At 35.0% G+C, this 22,024-nt stretch overlaps 1 non-coding gene across 1 annotated transcript; it reads right to left on the bottom strand.

The window, feature by feature from the left end:
* Nucleotides 1–19,242: 19,242 nt before the first annotated feature.
* Nucleotides 19,243–19,349, bottom strand: LOC145569761 (small nucleolar RNA R71). The gene has a single exon (XR_014096294.1). It is a non-coding gene; the product is annotated as a small nucleolar RNA R71 (small nucleolar RNA).
* Nucleotides 19,350–22,024: the final 2,675 nt, after the last annotated feature.

Here is a 22,024-nt window from a genome sequence, read left to right as displayed (position 1 = left end):
AATATAACCCGTAAATTATTGACCTGAATCGAACCCGACCTAAACCAAAATTGACCCAAACCCGTTTTAACTCGTCAAAACCCGACCTGTTACTAACCTGAAATGTTCCTAACCCGACCCGAATTTTACCCGACCTGTTACTAACCCGACTTGAAATTCAACCCGATCTGTTACAAACCTAACCCGAAATCAACACGACTTGTAATTGACTAGACCCGAAATCAACTCAACTGATTATTTTATACATCTTTATTATTGTAGATATTGACTAGCTAAATAATGATAAATGCTATATATATTGTAATCTACTTATTAAAAAGTCACAGTTTCGTAAGGCTAAAACTAATCTATGTTAATGTTGAAAGTATTTTGTCTTTACTTGAACCGAACCTGCAAATTATTGACTTGAACCGAACCGACTTGAACCCAAGAATGACCCAACTTGGAAATGACCCGTCCTGAATATAGCCCGCAAATTATTGACTTGAACCGAACCAGACTTAAACCCGAGAATAACCTGACCTGATTATAACTCGCAATTATTTACCTGAACCAAACCCGACTCGAATCCGAAAATGACCTTATAACACGTTTTAACTCGTGAAAACCCGAATTAAACCCGACCAATTATTCACCCGACTCGAATGTAACCCGACTTGTTATTAACCTAGCCCAAACCCGATAAGATGTATGACCCGACGTGACCCGACTCAAGCCTGACCCAACCCAAACCCGAACCACATAGGTTACGACATTAACCCGAATTGACCTGACTCGAGTTGACCTGACCCACACTTACCCAACCCAAACCCAACTTATTTACCCGAATTGACAGCTCTAAATACGAGGCCATACAGTTTCTAGGCTCCAAATAATTCTATCTTTCTTATGCTTTAGCTTAAACAATTTTCTTCTTAATTCTCAAAATTCGTCCCTTAAGCACTTCCCGGAGTTCGTACTTTACTCGAAATCATAAACTTAAACTAAGAAGTGAAAGGTAGAACTGCTTGAGGGTTTAGCCCGAAATCAACTTTACTTTCATTTGATTTAATTTCCATTTTATTATTGATTTCTTGAAGTTACTAACGTGTTTATTGTTTTATACTTGCAAGCAAACGCAATCAAAGTAAGGAATCATGTTCCTTTTGTTCCTATTATATTTCTGATGATTTTTGTCTTATATTAATCGTTGTTGTTATGGTTGAATTGCTTCCAATGTTGATGATGATTTTATTAGTATACTGATCACCATATTGCAAGTTTAAAGGGAATATATAATTGAAAATCATGCCTAATAAGATAATTTAGATGACCGGTTTAGGATCCTTTTCAATCTTATTGTTTAATTGAAGTGATCACGATATTTAGAATTATATGTTGCATTAACTTTCAACCTATTTAGCCTAATATTAGTTTGGAGAAAATTGAATCTTTGTTCGTATGCCTTTAAGATCGCAGAAATTAATTTTCACAATAAGAATTGAGTAGAGGCCAATGCGGCGAATGAGACTCCATGATTCACTTCGTACCACCATCCGGATCCTCCTTTCGCGGTTCCGAACCATATAGAGTTAGTAATAATCTCATGGATTATGAATGGGGTGTAACCTTCACGTGTTAATCATTGTTGCCTTTCATTATCTCTTTTCGTGTTGCCTTAAATGATCCGTGAATGGTTTACAAGTTCCTTAAAAAACTTGTTGGCGGTTCCATACCTTACTTTGTCCCTAATTGTGTCCCTAATCGTACTATGTCAAATCCCGCTTTCTATGAGCTTCAAACATATTCATACATGATTAAGTAAGCGCGCTTCAAATGACACCTACAATGGGAGGTGGGGGTTGAGGTGGTCAAAAAAGGAAATGGAGGGTTGGTCGGGGTGGGGGGAGGGGTTGGAGTGAGTGGCTAAGAAATTATTTTTTAATCCTTTTTTTTTAAAAAAAATTGAAAAGGATATAAAAAAAATTACCTTTTTTTTTTAAAGGAAAGTTAGTGCTTAAATTGAATAGAACGACTATTTCACCAAACCACTGAGCACTTTAATAATTCACAAAATGCCATCAAGGTTTTCAAAATTCACCAAATGCCACCGAATTTTTAAAAAATTCACTGAGTGCCATTAATGACTAATGACCATTAACTCCGTTAGTCATTAAGGTTTAAGCATAACACATGTCACGATATGATTGGTTCATTTTAATCATTTATTTATATTAATAAAAAATAACATTTTTTCTCGATTTTCGTGACGAAAAGTGTTCTGAGTAAAGTTTTAGGGGTTAATTTGAACCCATTAAGCTCAGAATTGGGTTTAAGGGGTTCAAATTAAGCTCAGAATTGGCAAAAAAATAACGTAAATTTCCCGTTTTGTGTGTCAAAAATATCTCGATTAACGAGTTAACTCCGTTAGTCATTAGGGTTTAAGCATGACACATGTCACGATATGATTGGTTCATTTTAACCATTTATTTAAATTAATAAAAATAACATTTTTTCTCGATTTTCGTGACGAAAATTTTTCGAGTAAAGTTTTCGGGTTATTTTTACCCTTTACATATTAAAATTAAGCTTGAAATTGGCCAAAAAAAGTAACGTGAATTCCCCGTTTTGTGTGTCAAAAAATATCTCGATAACGAGTCATTTTTTTTAACCATAAAAATTGATCGGGTAAGGTTTTGGAGGTTATTTTGATTCTTTTATGGAATCAAATTAAGCTCGGAATTGGCAAAAAAATAACGTAAATGCCTCGTTTTATGTGTCAAGAAATATCTCAATTAGCATGTCGTTTTTTTTAACTGTGTAAATTGTCAAGGTAAGCTTTTGGCGGTCATTTGGGAACTTTATGGGTTTAAAATAAGCTCGCAATTGGCAAAAATAATGTAAATGTTCTGTTTTACGTGTTAAGATCGTAATTTTTTTACCGTAAAAATCGCAAAATGAGGCATTTACGTTAATATTTTGCAAAATATGAGCTTAAATTAGATCCTTAAAGGAAAAAAATGACCCCTAAAACCTTAACCGACCAGTTTAATGGTTAAAGAAACGACTCGCTAATTAAGATATTTCTTGACACACAAAACAAGGCATTTACGTTATTTTTTTGTCGATTCCGAGCTTAATTTGAACCCATAAAGGGTCAAAATAACTTCCAAAACCTCACACGATTAATTTTCATGGTTAAAAAATGATGACTCGCTAACGAGATATTTTTTGACAAAAAAAAAACAGGGTAATTGCGTTATTTTTTTGCCAATTTCGAGCTTAATTAGGATCCATAAAGGGTTAAAATAACCCCCAAAACCTTACCGTAGACTCCAAATTGTGTCTCTCCAAAACCAAGCCCAGTGATGAGTACTTTTCACGTCATTTGATTATCGAACGAAGTGAAATGTGAAAGAGTCTCGTGAAGCTTCTGTTTTTAATAAAAATATTTCTTTCTGTTTTCAAAAATCTTTCTTTTCGTACCTTATTTATGAAAAATGTCTAATGCAATTTGGTCCATGATATGGGTCCCATAATAGTGTAGTTGGATGGGGCTCGAAAAGAACATTCCAACGATATATTATAAGCCCAATTACGATGAATAATGAGGAAGTTATGGCCCAAATACTAAATTGGATCTTAAATGAGTTTTATGGGCGACCCAATGATCAAGTGGATGGTCCATTAATTATCATTCCTAAAGTCATTAGGAATTACTTTAATTTTCTAGAATAATCTAGAAGGTTATTTTGAGGTTTAAAGAGATTAGGATTTATAATTATATTTTAATTATATTTTTAGAAAAGATAAAGAATTTTAGTTGAAATAAAACAAGTGTTTTAAAAGGATTTAATCTGATTTTAATGATAAAGTACGGACTCTAAATATCTAATTATATTGGAAAAAGGATTCCGTACAACAAAAATTATCTAGCAGCACCATCGCACCGCGATATGAATTCGATCTTCTCTGATCGTTTGCGGATGTTTTTCTCTATAAATAGGGTTGTATTTCTCCGTCTTCAATCATCAACAATCACCAACAATCATCAACAAACATCTTTCTATTTTCTCTCTCTCAAAGCTAGAAGCTTATTCTTTCTAAGCCTTGCCTTTTCGAAACATCATTCGTCCATCATGAGACTTAGACACACATAGCCAAGCTCGAAGTTGCCTTTGCCCTAGACGTGAAAGGTTGATAATTTTTGAGGGTTTGGTCCCAATTCCCTTTTTCAATTATTTAAATTAATCGTTTGATTTAATATTTTCATTGAAATTACTAACGTGTGTATTATTTTGATAGAAAGAGATACGAGGCAACAAAGTGAGTAATTTCATTGCTCTATATCTTTAGAAAGAATGCTTAGATTATTTTAATTCCTAGTATCATGTTAGGATGTTTTTATTGCTTTCTAGTCTCACGTTTAGGTTGCTTCCTATTTCTTATATCATGTACGCTAGTATCATGTTAGGGTTAAAACTTTGATCTTTAATGTTTAGTGACATGCTAGGATTTGTTATTAGTCTTGTTAGTATCATGCCTAGGATCTTGCTAATATTATTATGCTTTGATGAGAATATTGTCTTGATAATTATGATTTGTTGTATCAATATTTTATGTTGCTTGATATTATTGTTACTACTTGATCACGCCCTCTCTTGTAGGTTTAAAGGGAATTTGTACTTGAAATCACGCTTAATAAGATAATTAATAATTTGAATTAGACTAATATGATTTTAATTCAAGTGATCACTAATAATAGATTTGTTTGTGCATTAATATTAAACAAGTTTAGGATTAATATATTGATTGTACGTTGATCGAAAAGCGCACATGAATATGAGGAGAACACAGTAGAGGCTTATTTAGGGCAAGTTCAATCTCTTTTAGGTTGGATTTGTACCTTCATCCCCGAATATCCAGTCATGGTTCAGGACCACTATGGAGTAGCGATCTCATGGATCGTGAAGGGGTGTAACCTTCACCCTGTGAACGGTTAACAAGTTCCTAAAAATTATTGGCGACTCTTTTTCTCTAGCTTCCTTCCCTTTGGACGCCACCATACTTAAGTGTATGATCATAGTGGGGCTTAAGTAGTGAGGGTTGCTTGAAATAATTCCCTACACTTACCCGAATAAATTTTGTCATGAAAATCGAATTTTTTTTTTTAATTTTTATTAATTAAAATAAATAATTAAAATGAAGCAATCATATTGTGACATGTGTCATGATTAAACCCTAATGACTAACGGAGTTAATGGTCGTTAGTCATTAATGGTACTCAGTGAATTTTTTTAAAACTCGGTGGCATTTGGTGAATTTTGAAAAGCTTGATGGCATTTGGTGAATTATTAAAGTGTTCAGTGCCATTTGGTGAAACAGACGTAAATAGAAAGAGAGTCCAAAAGTACATACGGGGAATTTTCACCTGGAGTATGATTTTCCCAACATTGTTCAACACCACACGGCACTAACTAAGCAATATGGTGGGCTACGAAGTTCCCATCCCTCTTGACGTGCAACCAACTAATAAATGAAAAACAACTACTAACTAACACAAGGTCAGCTAATAATAGGTAACAGGTCACTTTGCCCTAATAAAAAAAAAAAAAAAACACCCCCAAAGCTTGGATTATTGTGAATAAAGGTTGGATTGATTGATTTTGACGAGGCCAAAAGTTTGATTGTTTAAATCAATTTTTTCAATAAAACAATCCTCCCTACTATATGGAGTACTTACTAAAAAAAATCAAATATTATTGTCTACAATAATATGTCACTCATATTTTGTTAACTAAGGATGGTTATAGTATCAACCAATTACCAAGCTTGATGTTTGCTTTGTTATATTTAAACCTTTTTAGGTATAATATTCAATTTATATTATTGATATTTTATAATATAATCATTTTATTTGTGAATTATTGTAGAATTAATTGATGTCGTAATTCATAATAAATATGTGCGTTGTATGGGACATAAGCTAGTTTGTTAAATAAAATGCACTTTGTGCTAATGCACAGATGTATTACTTTGCGACGAGAAACAATATTGAAATTTCTTTTTCATGTTCTGCTTTAAAATATTTTGTTGCTTAATTGGCATTCATTGAACATAATTTATCAAGATCAGATTGGTTCGAATATCTAAAATGGGTAGCCCTAGATGGGAAGCATATCAGATTGGTAATTGCGAACTTGCCTTTTGTGGTGTCTTTGTCTTTGGTATCTAAGAGAGAAATAGTGAGTGAGATATGTAACCATTTTTGGGTTGATTGTGAGAAATGGGCTTGGACTTCATTTATATTAATGCAAGCATTGGCCCATTGGTTTCTTTTTGCTCAAGCCTAATTACTACTTCCTCCGTTTTTTTTAGTTGACACCGTTTGACTTTTACACTATTTACACAACACGCTTTGACTCGCTTTTGTGGTTTATAGGTACAATAAAAAATATTCATGTAGGATCTTGTTTGAATCGCTTTAATTTAAATTTTATTAATATTCACTTTTTATACTTTTACAATGTTGATAATTAGAGATATTAATCGTTAAAAACATGCACTGGCAAGCGTGATAATAGAAAGGTGTCAACTAAAAAAAACAGAGGAAGTATACTGTATTAAACTTGGGTTTGACTTGTATTGTTTATAATATAAATTTCAGGTCTTGTTCACTTGTAAACGGTTCCACAGGGTACTGTTTTGAAAATCTATGAACTGGAATTGAAACCTGTGATGATTTGGTTACAATATTGTAGCACCCTAGAAATTCCTTTCCTTTAAAATACTTGTTTTACCCTTTAAAAGCACGAGATAGGAAATTCTAAGGCATTACCGCCATCGTGATAACGGCTAAGGCATTTATCAAACCACATAACGGAAGACTTTCTTTAAAACCATTCAAAACTAGTCAACATAAAAGTCAAACCAAATGAAAGTAAAGTCAAACGAAATCAACCTACAACTTGGAACCATTGTAGACCTTTCTTAAAACCGAACAAACACTTAAAAACCTTTGCATTAGTCTCAAAAGCATAATATAATATAGTAATTAAAGCAATAAACCACATCATAATCTTATGGAAACTAAGCATGATTCGCTCTTAACACGTGCCCATCATGAATATGCTTCATTACCTGAAAAGCTCCTCTCTACTTGTCCCTACTACTCGCCATTAGAAATGGGTCATCGTAGGGCCAAGATAAAGACAAGACCAACAAAACACACAAACACACAATCAGCAATGCTGAGTACATAAGCGTAAATAAAACACACTAACATGATTTTACCCTATCATTACACAACTTACCTTGTTGCACCTGTTTACAAGAATACAACATTCAACATGACCCTCAATAAATAACTAATTTATTTATTTAGCTTGATTACGCATCGAACGGGTTTTCCCCCTAACCTGCCCCAATAAAGAGGTACTAACACGGGAGCTAACCGTTTTGGTTTAAAAGAACCACTCGTAAGTGGCGGAATTCCTGCGCATAATAGTAAAAAGGAATATACAGCGTCCTGTACTCCTAGTAGAAGTTATGGTTAAATATAAAACCCCATGACTCCCCCCATATGTTCATACTCAAGGTATATATGTTCCAAGAGTTTTGGTGTGTAATCTCTTTCACTTTACGTTATTTACATATTATTATTAGACTTGGTGATGACTGTCAAACCGTAACACAATTCAATCATTATAATAATTCAAACAATTCAACATACCAATTTAATTCTTGAGTAATTAGTGACCACATAATATTAAATGTTGAACCCTTTTTAATCTACCTCGGTGTCAAAGATGCCTTAAACGCATAATGCGCCACAATTCCTATCCCTCGGTGTTAGAAACACCTTAATTGCACCAAGGCACCAAAATATAATTTATTCCTCGTGTACAAAGACACTTAAGTAGCTCCTTACTCATGCTTATATCATCAATAAAAATTATATGAACCATAATAAAATTCCTTTTCAATATTCCAAACCAAATTAAACATTTAGTTTAATTAAACATGTTCATTATCATGCCAATAATAAAAGTGTGGTTCATATACAACATGCCAAAGTAACTATTTCCAATCACCAATCCAATAAATAATTTATTTCAACCAATCATGCTTCACAAATAATTCACCAAAACCATTCTCAATTCAAACAATCCAATTCAAATCACCAACCTCATTTCAATTCAACCATTCCAACCAATTCCTAGCATGACACTAATTTGAAATCACTCAAATAAATTCTAGAATGTTTCTACGCGCTTAAAAAATTTCCGAATACGCGTACGTACCTCAAATAAGCTCTCAAAATAGCCGAGTACATTACAACAATTCCCGAACCAAGTCTCCTACATAAAGGGACAATAATACTATATTAATTGCCCTTATATACACAATTTTCAGCAACTTAAACTCACTTTAAACAACATATAATAATCTGAAAATTATTTAAAAACCCCTAAATAATCCCTATTTTAATGGGTAATTAAACCCTTTTAATAAAACCATCAAAACTAGTACTTTAAATAAATTTTTTCAGCACTTTTAGTATAATCAAACCCATTATAACACCATCAACAATACATATTTATACTTAAATTATCCATAGAAACATTGGGTATATAAAAGTACCAAATTAATTTGTATAAGAACCCTAAAAATCATGTCTTTAATAATTAAATACTATAAGCGTCGTTTGAAGTGCGCCTACGTTAAGCATGTGTGAATATGCTTGGCACTCTTAGGAAGTGAGAATTGACATAATACGATTAGGGACAAGGAAAGTAGGGAGCCGCCAACAAGTTTTTAAGGAACTTGTAAACTGTTCCCGGATCATAAAAGGCAACCACGATAAAGGGACAACGATATGCAACAACGATTAACCCGTGAAGGTTACACCCCATTCATAGTCCATGAGATTACTAACTCCATATGGTTCGGAACCACGAAAGGAGGATCGGGGATGATGGTACGAAGTGAGTCATGGAGTCACATTCGCCAATATTGGCCTCTACTTGATTCTTATAGCGAAAAGTGATTCCTGCAATCTCAAAGGCATGTAAACAAAGATTCAATTCGCTCCAAACTATTATTATGCTAAATTGGTTGAATATTAGTGCAACACATAATTCTAAAATATCGTGATCGCTTCGATTTATAACAAGATTAAAAAGGAACCTAAACCGGTCGTCTAAATTATCTTATTAGGCGTGATTTTCGATTACATATTCCCTTGAAACATGCAATATAGTGATCAACAAATATAGTAAAAATCAACATTAATATTGGAAGCAATTCAACGATAAATTGTTAGTCAAATAAAATCATAATAAACCTAATCATGATACTAGCAATAAGAATACAAATAAGAGTGATTAAGTGATTAATTACTCACATTCTGCGTGTTCCTTAAAATTGCTACATCATGAATAAATTGTTAGTAACTTCAATAAAAGTATAAATCAAATTGAAATTAAATTAAATTAAATTAAAAGTAGAGTTGATTTGGTCCAAACCCTCAGTTAATTATACCTTTCACGCCTTGATTTAAGGACGGAACCTCAGGTGTTGTATGGACTCCTTGGAGTGTTTAGGGGAAGTATTATGGAAGAATAAGGTGGCTAGGGTTTAGGGTAAATCAAGAGAGAAAGAGAGAAGAGAATGATTGTTGGTGTAGAGGGAGAGAGAATGATTTTTGGTGCCCCGAACTGTAAAAAGGAGGGGGTATTTATAGAGATAATGAGTAGAGGAAACACACGGAACTCTAAAAAGATAAAACCCTAGTTTTGAGGCGTCGTGACACAGCAGAGGTTGCCGCGACACGGCAAAACGTGCCGTGACACGGTACATAATACCGTGACGCGGGAAATATCTGCCCTAAAAGATAAAACGAGTGCAGGTACGGACGCGGGAAAAACACGAAAGATTCCCGTGTCACGGTATGTGTACCGTGACACAGTACAAGATGCCATGACGCGGCAGCTCCCATCGTGGCGCGGTAAATGCCACCGTGTCATGATTAACAATTTTCCTAAAATTACGTCCAAATACATATATGTGTGAGGAAAATGCGGAAAATACACAAAAAAAGCACCGTGATACAGCGTAGAGTACCGTGTCACGGCAATATGCACCGTGCCACGTAATGTTTTGCCGCGACGCGGCATTTTGGCTGTTGCGCGGTAATTCTAGTTTTTTACGCATTTTTAAAACAACGATAACTTTTGAACTGTAACTCGAAATAATGCATATAATATATAATTGGAAAGCTTATCAAGTCTACTTTCCAACCCAATTAGAATCAGGTCAAAATAATTTGTATATTTTAAGATATGGCCGTTTTAGTGAAAGGATGTCGGTTTTGGGCCGATTTTAGTATTTTGCTCGTACCTTCTTCGTTTTAAATCGGAGTTCGGCTTATGATATATCATTGGAAAGCTTATTGAAAGGCCTATCCAACCAAATAATAATTGGATAAAAATTATAGGGCCAAAAAATCACTTTCTCTCGATTTTGTGATTTGGACACGAAAAGTGGAAAGTAAGTTATGGTTTAGGGAAATGAGCTAGGAATGGATTGGTTTATGAAATGTATTGGGAATGAATATGGATTTAAGCACTCCAAAGGTTAAATACTCAACCCGACCAATAATGGCGGTGAAAGGTTGTTCATAATTGGGTTTAGTTTTGGAGAGACATTTTTAGGTGTCTACAAATACCCTGACTTTATAAAATCGTAAAATTTGAAAAATAATACCAATAATAATAATAATTTGAAATTATACTTTTAAACCAACAAAACATAATTATGATACTAATCAAACATAATTTGAATAATTAAAACCAAAACCTATAAATAAAATCATTAAAATAGCTAGAATGAAAAGAGGGGAGAGAAGGGAGGAAGAAGGTGACACGATGGTGCTTGGTCGTCGGCGGCTGGTTGGGTGGCCGAACTCCGACAGTGGGTTGGCCTTATTGGTGATGTGGCAGCACTAAGTGGTATTGGATCCACTTGATCCAATTCTCACGTACAAGGAGGAAAATAAGAGAAGAAGTAAAAGGGAAAAAAAAAAGAAAAGAAAAAGGGAAAAGAAAAAGGAAAAATAAGGAAAAAAAAACTAACCTTTTGACTTATTGACTTTGTGTGGGAAAATTTTGGGGATAAATGGAGTATTTATAGTGTAGAGTAGGTTAGGGTAGGTTTGAGCTTTATAAAAATAATAGACTTAATGGATAAAATAGTTGGCCCATATGTAAAAAATAAGATGATTGGGTTCACAATGAAGATGGGCTACATTCGGATTGATTATTTGTTGACCCAAAAATTAAACCTTGTATTACTTAATCCTCTAATTAAAATAATTTGACCCAAAAATATATTTTACAATTGATTAAAAAATTTATTAAATTTATAAAAATACGGGGTATTACAGTCTACACCCCTTAAAAGAAGTTTTGTCCCAAAACTTAGGAAAGAAAACAAGAAAAAGGTCGCTTGTAATTTTCAAAAATTCCTTGATATATTTAGTTGATGTACTCTTATGATACTTAATTTCTACCTCATCGATTCACTCACACACAAACTAGTGTGCAAAATAACCAACTTACACAAACTAGTGTGTAAGATAACAAATCCATTTCCCAAATTTACACAAACTACTCTATAATCTACACCCTTAAATACAAACTCACACAACTAGTGTATAAGTTATCCAAACAAAACGACAAAGTCAGTGTAAAACTGACTTAAAAAGTACTAAAAGTACTAGAAATAAGGGAAAAAGCGCGAAGTTCTACCGCACTCTACTCCCCTTAAAGAAAACGAGTTACGTCCTCGTAACTCCACTCAAATCATCTTAGACAACTTAAGTCATTCCTTTCTCATTCAATCCTTGGTTAGACCATATTACTTTCAACTTATTGACACCCATGTTGCGTGTACTTGCCGTATAACCAATCCTTTACTCAATTCATACTAAGAAGTCATGAGTGAGCGATAATTAGTACTCGTGGAATAATCAATACATCAATCCTACTTAAATCATTCCATAGCATCCGTTTAATAAACAAATGTTATGCATTCTTTGTGTCAAGAATCCTTACAAATTTTTCTTGTAAGTTCAACATTGGTCTAACTCAATAAATTCGAGATTACAATCGCACCACTTTTCCTAACTTGGGACATACAAAAACACTTGTACTTTACAAAGGTCGTTGTATGGCTAGTCTATTAACCACCCTTACCAATCCTTTCCCAAATCTCGTATAAGCATGAACACTTTGGTCTCCATTTCTCTTCTATATCAAATCTCATGGCTCGTATCTTGGGTTAACTTTTACAAATTCCTTGTCCACAACTTTAAATATGTCCTCTTTTACGTTTAAATCCGTGTAACTCATGTGATTGTTATGCACAATCCCAAGCTTCACTTTAATATCACTCGTTATACTATAACCTTACGTAATTGGGGTTTTAAACCTTTATCCTACTTACGTTACTCAACATATTTGACTTCTTCTCATGAAAAATTTCAAATTGTGTCATATCTATGCACAGAGACTGTTATTATAATAATTCAAGAAAGTCCAAAATGCCTCTTCAATCTCCTTGAAAATCCATTATAAAGGCCCTTAATATGTCTTTTCTCACGATATTTATTTCCAAACGTTCACCCAAGGTTCTTGGCACACTTCTTCAAAATTTCAAAAGAGCTATGTCGTTTATGACAACATTTGTAGGTGCTCCATGGAGCTTCATCACCTTCTTGACATAACTTCCTACAAGTTCATCCACTGCAATTCAACTACATTATTCTTTTTTCTTAACTTAGATCAATTTGCATTCAAATCCATTGAGATGCAAATATTATCCTTTACCCGTATCTCAAATGGATGTATAATCATCTTGGTTCTTCTATGCTCAACCTTTACTTCTTGCCAAATCCAATGTTTGATCACATTATTACCAGTTCATTAATCATTCAAGGCTGCCAATACGATTTCTCTACTCTTCATACACTTTTAGCTTCTCCTTGTGGGTGCACCCAAATATGATGAGTTGTGTCCACCCTCCATGAGTTTTCTTTTTAAATTCATCACATTTACCATTTTCCTTCTTATACCAAGGTTCCATCTTCATAAATATAAGTGTTACCTGATATTTCTATTTTATATAGTGATTTACCCCCGTCTCTTGGTCATAATTAGGAGTATTTTTGGCTCATTAGAGCCACTTTTATTACTAATATGTGCTTTCTAGTGTTTTCGTAGTTTTGGTATTGTTTTATAGGAAATTGCAGATTTGGATCATTTTCCCGGAATTATTGGAGCCACTACGAGCGTTAGAAGGTCTTGACAATCTTTTATAGCCCAAGGCCGGTTAGACTCATCAAACCGGTGATTAAGGGCTCGAAATAGGAGAAACCGAGGCATTGGACCGAGTTATAAAGCCCCGAAGAGGATATCCGAATTAGGCTAAGAATTGAATCCCAATCGAAGTCTAAGGATTGCCCAAGACACCGCCCGATCGGATGCGTCCTCGCCCTGAGGAGCGCCGACTGGGCGAGGCTGAAGAAGAAGAGACGAGCTCTCGCGCCCGATCGGGTGCGAGAAAAGTATCCTCGAGGAAAAAGGCGGCCCCGGCCGGGCGAGATGGCACCCGACCGGGCGCGTGTTTTGGAGAGTCTTTTCGACGAATTTCACTTAGTTTCTAATTAGGATTTTTAAGCTTTTTATAAATACGTTTTATTTACTTTTGATACGATTATCTCTTTCATTAGCTAAATTCTCTCTTACTTAGTTTTAAGCTTAGACTTCTCTCTTGTTTCTCTCTCTACAACTCTTGGTTTTATACAATTCATTATTTCCGTTAATTTTGGTAACGATTTCATCCCCTTTTACTTTCAGTAATTTAATTGCTTTGGTTCATCATGTTTTGTTTAATTGTTTTGATTAATTTAGATTTTACTATGTGTGAGAAGTTTTATTTCCAGGGTTTGTAGGGATCCATAAATAATATGAAGGGGTAATTTATTATTGTTAATTGTCAATGCTTGATTAATTTTCTATTGATTGATTTAATGCTATGCAATTAGATTAGGCCTAGTTTAATTGTATGAGTTATGTAATATTGATTTGAGATTCGAGAGATGAGAATTAATATTTAGGCTTAGTTTCAATAGGCAGGTTAATTTATAAATGGTTTAGTCAAGATTCGAGAGATGAGATTTAATACCAGTAGATTAATTCTGTGATTACAATACTTTGCGAAAGCCCTTTATGATCTGATTAATCGATGCATTGATGATTGATTATTGTATTTTATCCTGGAATATTATTTATTGGTGATAGGCTTTTATTATTTGATTTCTCCCTACTTTAATCTCCTTAGTTTAATCCTTTTTACAACAATAAATCGGTTACTCAATAGTTTAGACTATATTAATTAATTAGGAATAAATTGACTTGTTTCCCTGTGGTTCGACCCTACTTCCCTATCTGCTTTAGTTAGAGGACTTAGGTAATTCTTTTGATTAGGAGATACGACTTTATCATGTCATTACCCTTCCTTGATTAACTTTTTCGCAATTTCAATCAACTCCAACACTCGAAATTAGCTTTCCTTCATCTCCTCAAATTATGCAAAGTTTTCTTCCTTTACCAAATTTCGTAGTGATTCTCTAATGATCTCTTCCTCCACTATTTCAAGCTTAAACCTTTCCATCTCTTAAACAAATTCCAAATTACAATCATTGTATTCACTATAGACTCAACTTTCGACTGCGACAGTTCCAACTGCGTAGGCCTTCCCTTCGTGATAATGAATGTCCAACTAGTATTTCTTAATGGCTCTAACCATCTCAATTAATAATGTCCACATCCTTCTTTCACAAAAGTACACTTTTCATTCTTGTGCTCCTCATGAGATTTTAAATTTCACACTAGAACCCCTTCGTTATGTAATCCCTCTCTACTTCCACTCATGACATACTAAACCAAGAACTTTGAATCTCCAACACCCATAAGGTGTAGGTTAATCCTCAACAGCTTTCATCTTTCCTTGGTCCAAATTTGTGCCTTCCTTTTTGCAACAAGTACTATTTGAAATTCCTCTTTCTCCATCCAAAACCCACACAATTGTTTACATCCCCTCGCATTATCTTCCATATCCTAAAAAAAAAGTACAAAATATCCTCAATGAACTACTATGAATTTATTCTAAGAATAAAGATTCTCGATTACTCAAATCATAACGATGCAAATGCAATCACCGGCTAAAAACACACGATATTAAACTTAACTCATTGTGCTATTAATGTTCAACCTCATTCCATCCTTAAAATTATCATCGTTCTTTCCCATTGACCAACCAAGTGACCATCTTTGGTAGAAATTACTCATTGTAGGGAACATTTCAAGCATTCCACACTTGAGCCCTACTGTGATCATAACTTAAGTATGGTGGCATCCAAAGGGAAGGAAGTTAGAGCAAAAGAGTCGCCAACAAGTTTTAGGAACTTGTAAAGCGTTCATAGGGTTAAGGTTACACCCCTTCACGATCCATGAGATCGCTAACTCTATAGTGGTCTTGAACCATGACTGGATATTCGGTGATGAAGGTACAAATCCAACCTAAAAGAGATTGAACCTGCCCTAAAAATAAGCCTCTACTTTATTCTTCTCATATTCATATGCGCTTTCTGACTAACATACAATCAATATATTAATCCTAAACCTGTTTAATCTATGTTGGTTGAATATTAATGCACAAACAAAACTATTATTGGCGATCACTTGAATTAAAGTCACATTAGCCTAAGCAAGATTATTAATTATCTTATTAAGCGTGATTACAAGTACACATTCCCTTTAAACCTGCAAGAGAAGGCGTGATCAAGCAATAATAATAATATATCAAGCAACATAATAATAATTAATACAACAAATCATCATCATCATCATCATAATCTCTATCTCAAGTTTTTAACAAAGCATAATAATATTAGCCAGATCCTAGGCATGATACAAACAAGGTTCATAACAAATCCTAGTATGTCACTAAAAATTAAAGATCAAAGCTTTAGCCCTAACATGATACTAACATGATAGAAGAAAATAGGATGCAACCTAAACATGATACTAAAAAGCAATACATAACATCCTAACATGATACTAGGAATTAATATAATCTAAGCATGCTTTCTATAAAAATATAGCACTAAAACGACTTACTTTGTTGCCTCGTATCTCTTTCTATCAAAACAATACACAAGTTAGTAACTTCAATAAAAAATATTAAATCAAACAATTAATTTAAATAATTGAAATAGGGATTTGGGACCAAATCCTCATAAATTAACAACCTTTCACGCTTAGGGCGAAGGCAACTTCGAGCTTGGCTAGGTGTGTCTAAGTCTCGTGAATGAGGAATATTGTATTTTGAAAAGGCTAGGCTTAGAGATCAAGAGAGAGAAGGAAAGAATAAGCTTTAGCTTTTAGAGAGAGAAGAGATGATGATTGTTGATGATTTGAAAACAGGGAATATCGACCCTATTTATAAAGAAAAACTTCCAAAAATGATTGGAAAAGAGTTAGAATTTGAATCGGAATAAAATTGGTTCTATCGCAGAGCCATCGCGGCGCGATAGGGTCCATCGCGACGCGATGGCTCCGGGCCATCGTTTCGCGATGGAACAGTTTTTTGCGGATTTTTTTTAATCATATCTTTTGATTCAGAAGTCCAAATAAGACATATAATATGTCGTTGGAAATCTCTTGAAGTATAATTTCCAACCCAATTGAAATCAGATTAAAATTTTTTGTAGATAAAAAGATATGGCCGAAATAATTGAAGGGTGCTAGTTTTGGATAGAGTTTCGTATTTCTTTCTCATCTTTTTTGTTATAGCTTGGAATTAATAAATAAATAAAAAAAATTCCCATGGTTTCCCAAAGTTTAGAAATGAATTATTGGAATGTTTGAGTAAGAAATGACTCATTGGAGCAGCAATATGAAATGAATAATTTGGAAATGAAATGAATTATTTGGCAGTAAAATGAATTAATCGGCAAGGAAATGAATAAAATTTTGTTGCTGAGGAAGAAATTGATAGGAAAATCAAATGAAATAAGTTCGAATAACGTACATGATATGTCCATTTTATATAGTATTTTACCCCCGTCCCTTGGTCATAATTAGTAGTGTTTTTGGCTCTTTAGAACCACTTTTATTACTAAAATGTGTTTTCTAGTGTTTTCGTAGTTTTGGTTGAGTTTTGTAGGGAATTGCACCTTTGGAGCATTTTCCCGGGATTTTATGAAGCAACTACGAGCATTGGAGGAGCATGACCGTCGTTGAAGCCCAAGGCCGGCTAGAGCCATCGAGCCGGTGATTAAGGGCTCGGTATTTGGAATACCGAGGTTTGGACCGAGTACTCAAGACCCGAAGAGGAGATCCGGATTGGGCCGAGGAGTCAAGCCCAATCGAAAGTCCAAAGCCTCGAGGAGCTACAAGGTCCCGATCGGGCAAGCATAGCCCCGATCGGGCAAAGCAAAGGCATCAAGAGCCATCGTGCTAGGCGCGCCCGATCGTGCGAGGCCTAGCACGATCAGGCGAGGTGCGCAGCAAAGGGCTACGAGCAAAAGGCGCCCCCGATCGGGCGCGTGTTTCTAGAGGAGCTTGTTAGACGAGCACTTAGTTTCTATTTAGGAGTTTTGATTAGAAGTTGTTTAAGTACGTTTTAGGATAATTATTTTTACTTACTCTTTCCCTTTTACTTTCTCTCTCTACTTAATATTTTCTCTCTCTAGACTTTTCTCTCTACCTTACTCTTGTTCTTGACTACTTTGTAATTCCGCCGTCTTGGTACGATTTCTATTTCAATTAATTTCAGTAATTTCTTCCTTTCAATTCCTTATGACTTATTTTTATTACTTTGATTTAATTATGTCCGAGTAGTTTAATTCTAGGGTTTATGGGGATCCATAATTAATATGAAGGGATAATTTGTTATTGTTGATTATTGATATTGCATGATAATTTCTTATTGAATTGTTTTAATTCTTTGCAATTGGATTATGAATCGAGCAGATGTAATTTGATTGTGAATGTTTAGAAATCTTGAATTGATGAATCGAGCATATGTTAATTTGATATTAAAGGCTATTTTCAATAGGAACTTAGATCTAGTAAATTGCGAGAGCCTGTTAGATCTATGTTGGTTAATAAATTGCGAGAGCCTGTTAATCATGTTATTTGTGCAATGTTAATTATTGATTGTTATGTTTTATCCCGGAATATTAATTATTGGTGAACCTATGACCTTAGGCCTTCTTATTATTGACTTTCTCTCTAAACTCAATCTCCGTAGTATAATTTCATATTAAAAACAACAATTTGGTTACTTTAATAATTTAGATTATTTTAATTAATTAGGAATAGAAAGACCAGTTTCCCTGTGGATTCGACCCTACTTCCCTATCTACTTTAGTTAGAGGATTTAGGTAATACTTTTGATTAGGTGATACGACTTTACCCTGTCAAAATTTAGCGCCGTTGCCGGGGAAACGGTTTTATTTTTATTTCTAATTGTTTTTGTAGTCTAGATTATTTTCCTTTTGCCTCAAAGGACATTAGTTCTTTGAGGTAGTTCTAATATCTGTTTTTTAGTTCTTTGTTTATGCCCAGGTGTTCCAGATCAGGTTACATTCCATTCGATCCTGATATCGAGCGCTCTTTCCATAGACTAAAGAATTTTTATAGGCAGATCCTGGCAGGTTTTGGGAGTAACGATATTCCTAGAAATCCATTACCTAATTCTAGTGATTCGGAGCACTCTTCTGATTTAGAACTAGAGATGGGTACACCACCACCACCTCCACCTCGCAAGCTTAGCGATTATTCGCAGCCGTCCTTGACGGATTTTCCACATCTTTCTTCTACACCTGATCTCGAGGGAGTCCAGTTTGAGATCAAGCCCCAGTTTATAACGATGATATAAAGAAAGCAGTTCAGTGGAGCTAAGGGTGAAGATCCTAATCTTCACATTGCGGATTTCTGTCAATACTGCAACACTATTAGGCAGAATGGGGTAACGCAGGACCAAATCAGGGAGATTCTTTTTCCCTTTTCTTTATGTGGAAAAGCTAAATTGTGGTTTAATGGTTTGAATAGAACTGCACTTGGTATTACTAACTGGGAGACACTTGCTTTGAATTTTTATAATAAATATTACCCTGCAGAGAAAACAGCTTTACTGAGAAGCGCCATTCAAAACTTTGCCCAGGAGCCAGATGAAGCATTATATGAGGCTTGGGAAAGATTCAAGGATCTGCAGAGGGAGTGTCCCCACCATAACTTGGCAAAGTGGCAGTTAATTCAAGCTTTCTACAATGGATTAGGGAATGCATCAAGGACAATTTTAGACTCCGCAGCTAGCGGTAGATTTATGAATCTTAATGTTGATGATGCAGGTCAAGTTATCGAAGATATGGCAATACATAATTCCCAATATGGGAATACTAGAGGTTATGCAAATAAGGGCAAGCACCATGTTGATTCAGTAACCCTTATGCAAGCCCAGCTTACATCTATTTGCCAGAAATTAGATAATCTTAGTACTACTATTCCTAATTATGTTGCTAATGTTTCTGCTGTTACTAACAATGCTAACGATGCTTTCTGTGAAAATTGTGGAAGTGTAGGTCATTATGAACAAGATTGCAGGAGTTCAATGGAGCAAGTTAATGCTTTCCAAACCTACAAGCAAAATAACCCATACTCCAACACCTACAATCCTGGCTACCGGAACCATCCCTATTTATCTTACCGCAGCACCAATGTTCAAAACCCTCCACCTCCACAACAACCACAACAAGCACCCCCTCCACAACAGAAATATTACCACCCTCATGCTAACCAGAAAGCCCCAGCACAAACCCCTACTACATCTTCTGACCCTGCTTTATCAGAAATTAGAGCAATGCTGACCAGTATGCAAAAGCATATGGAGAGTAGAGACCAAAAAATTGACTCTATTATAGCCCATAATAAAGTCATGGACACCCAAATTGCCCAATTGTCCTCTACCCTACAAGCTCGCCAGCAGGGAGCCCTACCAGCGCAGGGAATTCAACCTACGGAACATGCGAATGCAATTACCCTAAGGAGTGGTTCACACTACGATGGGCCCCCAATGCCCAAAGAGGATGAACTTGATTTAATTAATATTGCTAATCCTGATTCCGTTGTACCAAATGCCCCTACAGGGCTCCAGGGTAAAATTGCTAATACTAATATTTCTGATGATTCATTGCAGGGTACAACCTCAGGGAAGGATGCACCCCAGGAGAAGAGTAGGGAAGCACCACCAGTTATCAAGCTACCATTCCCCAACCGTCACTTGAAGACTAAGTTGGATAAGCAGTTTGGTAAGTTTTTGGAGGTAGTGAAAAATTTACAGGTAACAGTTCCTTTCACAGAACTTATTACTCAGGTTCCTGCATAAGCTAAATTCATGAAAGATATTTTGACTAGGAAAAGGGCCTTTAATGAAGTAGACACTGTAGCATTCACTGAGGAATGTAGTGCACTTTTACAGAATAAATCACCTCCTAAATTAAAGGATCCCGGTAGTTTTTTTATCCCTTGTCATATTGGAAATGTCTTCATTGATAAAGCATTATGTGATCTAGGTGCTTCTGTTAGTGTGATGCCATCGTCTGTATGTTCTAAATTAAATATGGGTGATTTAAAAGTTACTAATATAACTTTGCAAATGGCAGATCGTTCTGTTAAATACCCCTTAGGTATTTTAGAGGATGTACCTGTTAGAGTTGGTAAATTTTTTATCCCTGTTGATTTTGTTGTTTTAGACATGGTTGAGGATACGCAAATTCCCATTATATTAGGTAGGCCTTTTCTCCATACTGCAGGAGCTATTATTGATGTAAAAAATGGTAAACTAACCCTTTCTGTTGGCGATGATAATATCACATTTAACTTAGGGAAAGTTTTAAAAGGTCCTATGCTTGAAGAAAATTGTTATTCAATTGATGTGCTTGATATAATGGATGATATTTGTGAGGAAAGCTTACCACAGGTTCTTGCAAGGGACCCCTTGGAGGAAATTCTTTGTGGAAATTTGTCTGCAGATGACATGAGCATATGGAGCAAGGAAGTGGATGACATAGAAAGAGCTCTTGCCACCAAGGAATTTGATGCTAATGACTGTATGAAGGTAGTAAATTTGGTTCAGGAATCAAAACCTGCAGAGGTGAAGAAACCTGAACTAAAACCTCTCCCTTCTCATTTAAAATATGTTTTTCTTGATGAGCAGGAATTGTACCCTGTGATCATTAGTACTGCACTTGAAGACCCACAAACTTCCCAACTTCTAGAGGTTCTAAGAACCCACAAAAGGGCAATAGGGTACAGTATTGATGATCTCAAGGGTATAAGCCCTGATTTTTGTATGCACAGGATACACTTAGAGGACAACTACAAACCCTGTATTCAACCCCAGAGGAGGTTGAATCCTAATATGCAAGAGGTAGTTAAGAAAGAGGTTATGAAATTACTTGATGCAGGTATTATATATCCTATTTCTGACTCCAAATGGGTAAGTCCTGTATAGGTGGTTCCTAAAAGGGTGGGATGACTGTTGTTAAAAATGATAAAAACGAATTAATTCCCACTAGAACTGTTACAGGGTGGCGTATGTGCATTGATTATCGTAGATTAAATATCGCCACTAAAAAGGACCACTTCCCTATCCCCTTTATTGATCAAATGCTTGAGAGGTTAGCAAATCATAAGTTCTTTTGCTATTTGGATGGGTATTCGGGTTTTTTCCAAATCCCGATCCACCCTGACGATCAGGAAAAGACTACATTTACATGCCCTTATGGCACTTTTGCATATCGTAGAATGCCTTTTGGTTTATGTAATGCACCTGCTACTTTTCAACGTTGCATGATGAGCATATTTTCTGAGTTCATAGAGTCTATCATGGAAGTCTTTATGGATGATTTTAG

This window comes from Chenopodium album, chromosome 11 (assembly GCF_948465745.1).
Source record: "Chenopodium album chromosome 11, dcCheAlbu1.1, whole genome shotgun sequence".
Taxonomy (NCBI): Eukaryota; Viridiplantae; Streptophyta; class Magnoliopsida; order Caryophyllales; family Amaranthaceae; genus Chenopodium; species Chenopodium album.
The sequence above is the reverse complement of the archived record's forward strand: the minus strand, read 5'-3'. Positions and strand labels throughout refer to the sequence as shown.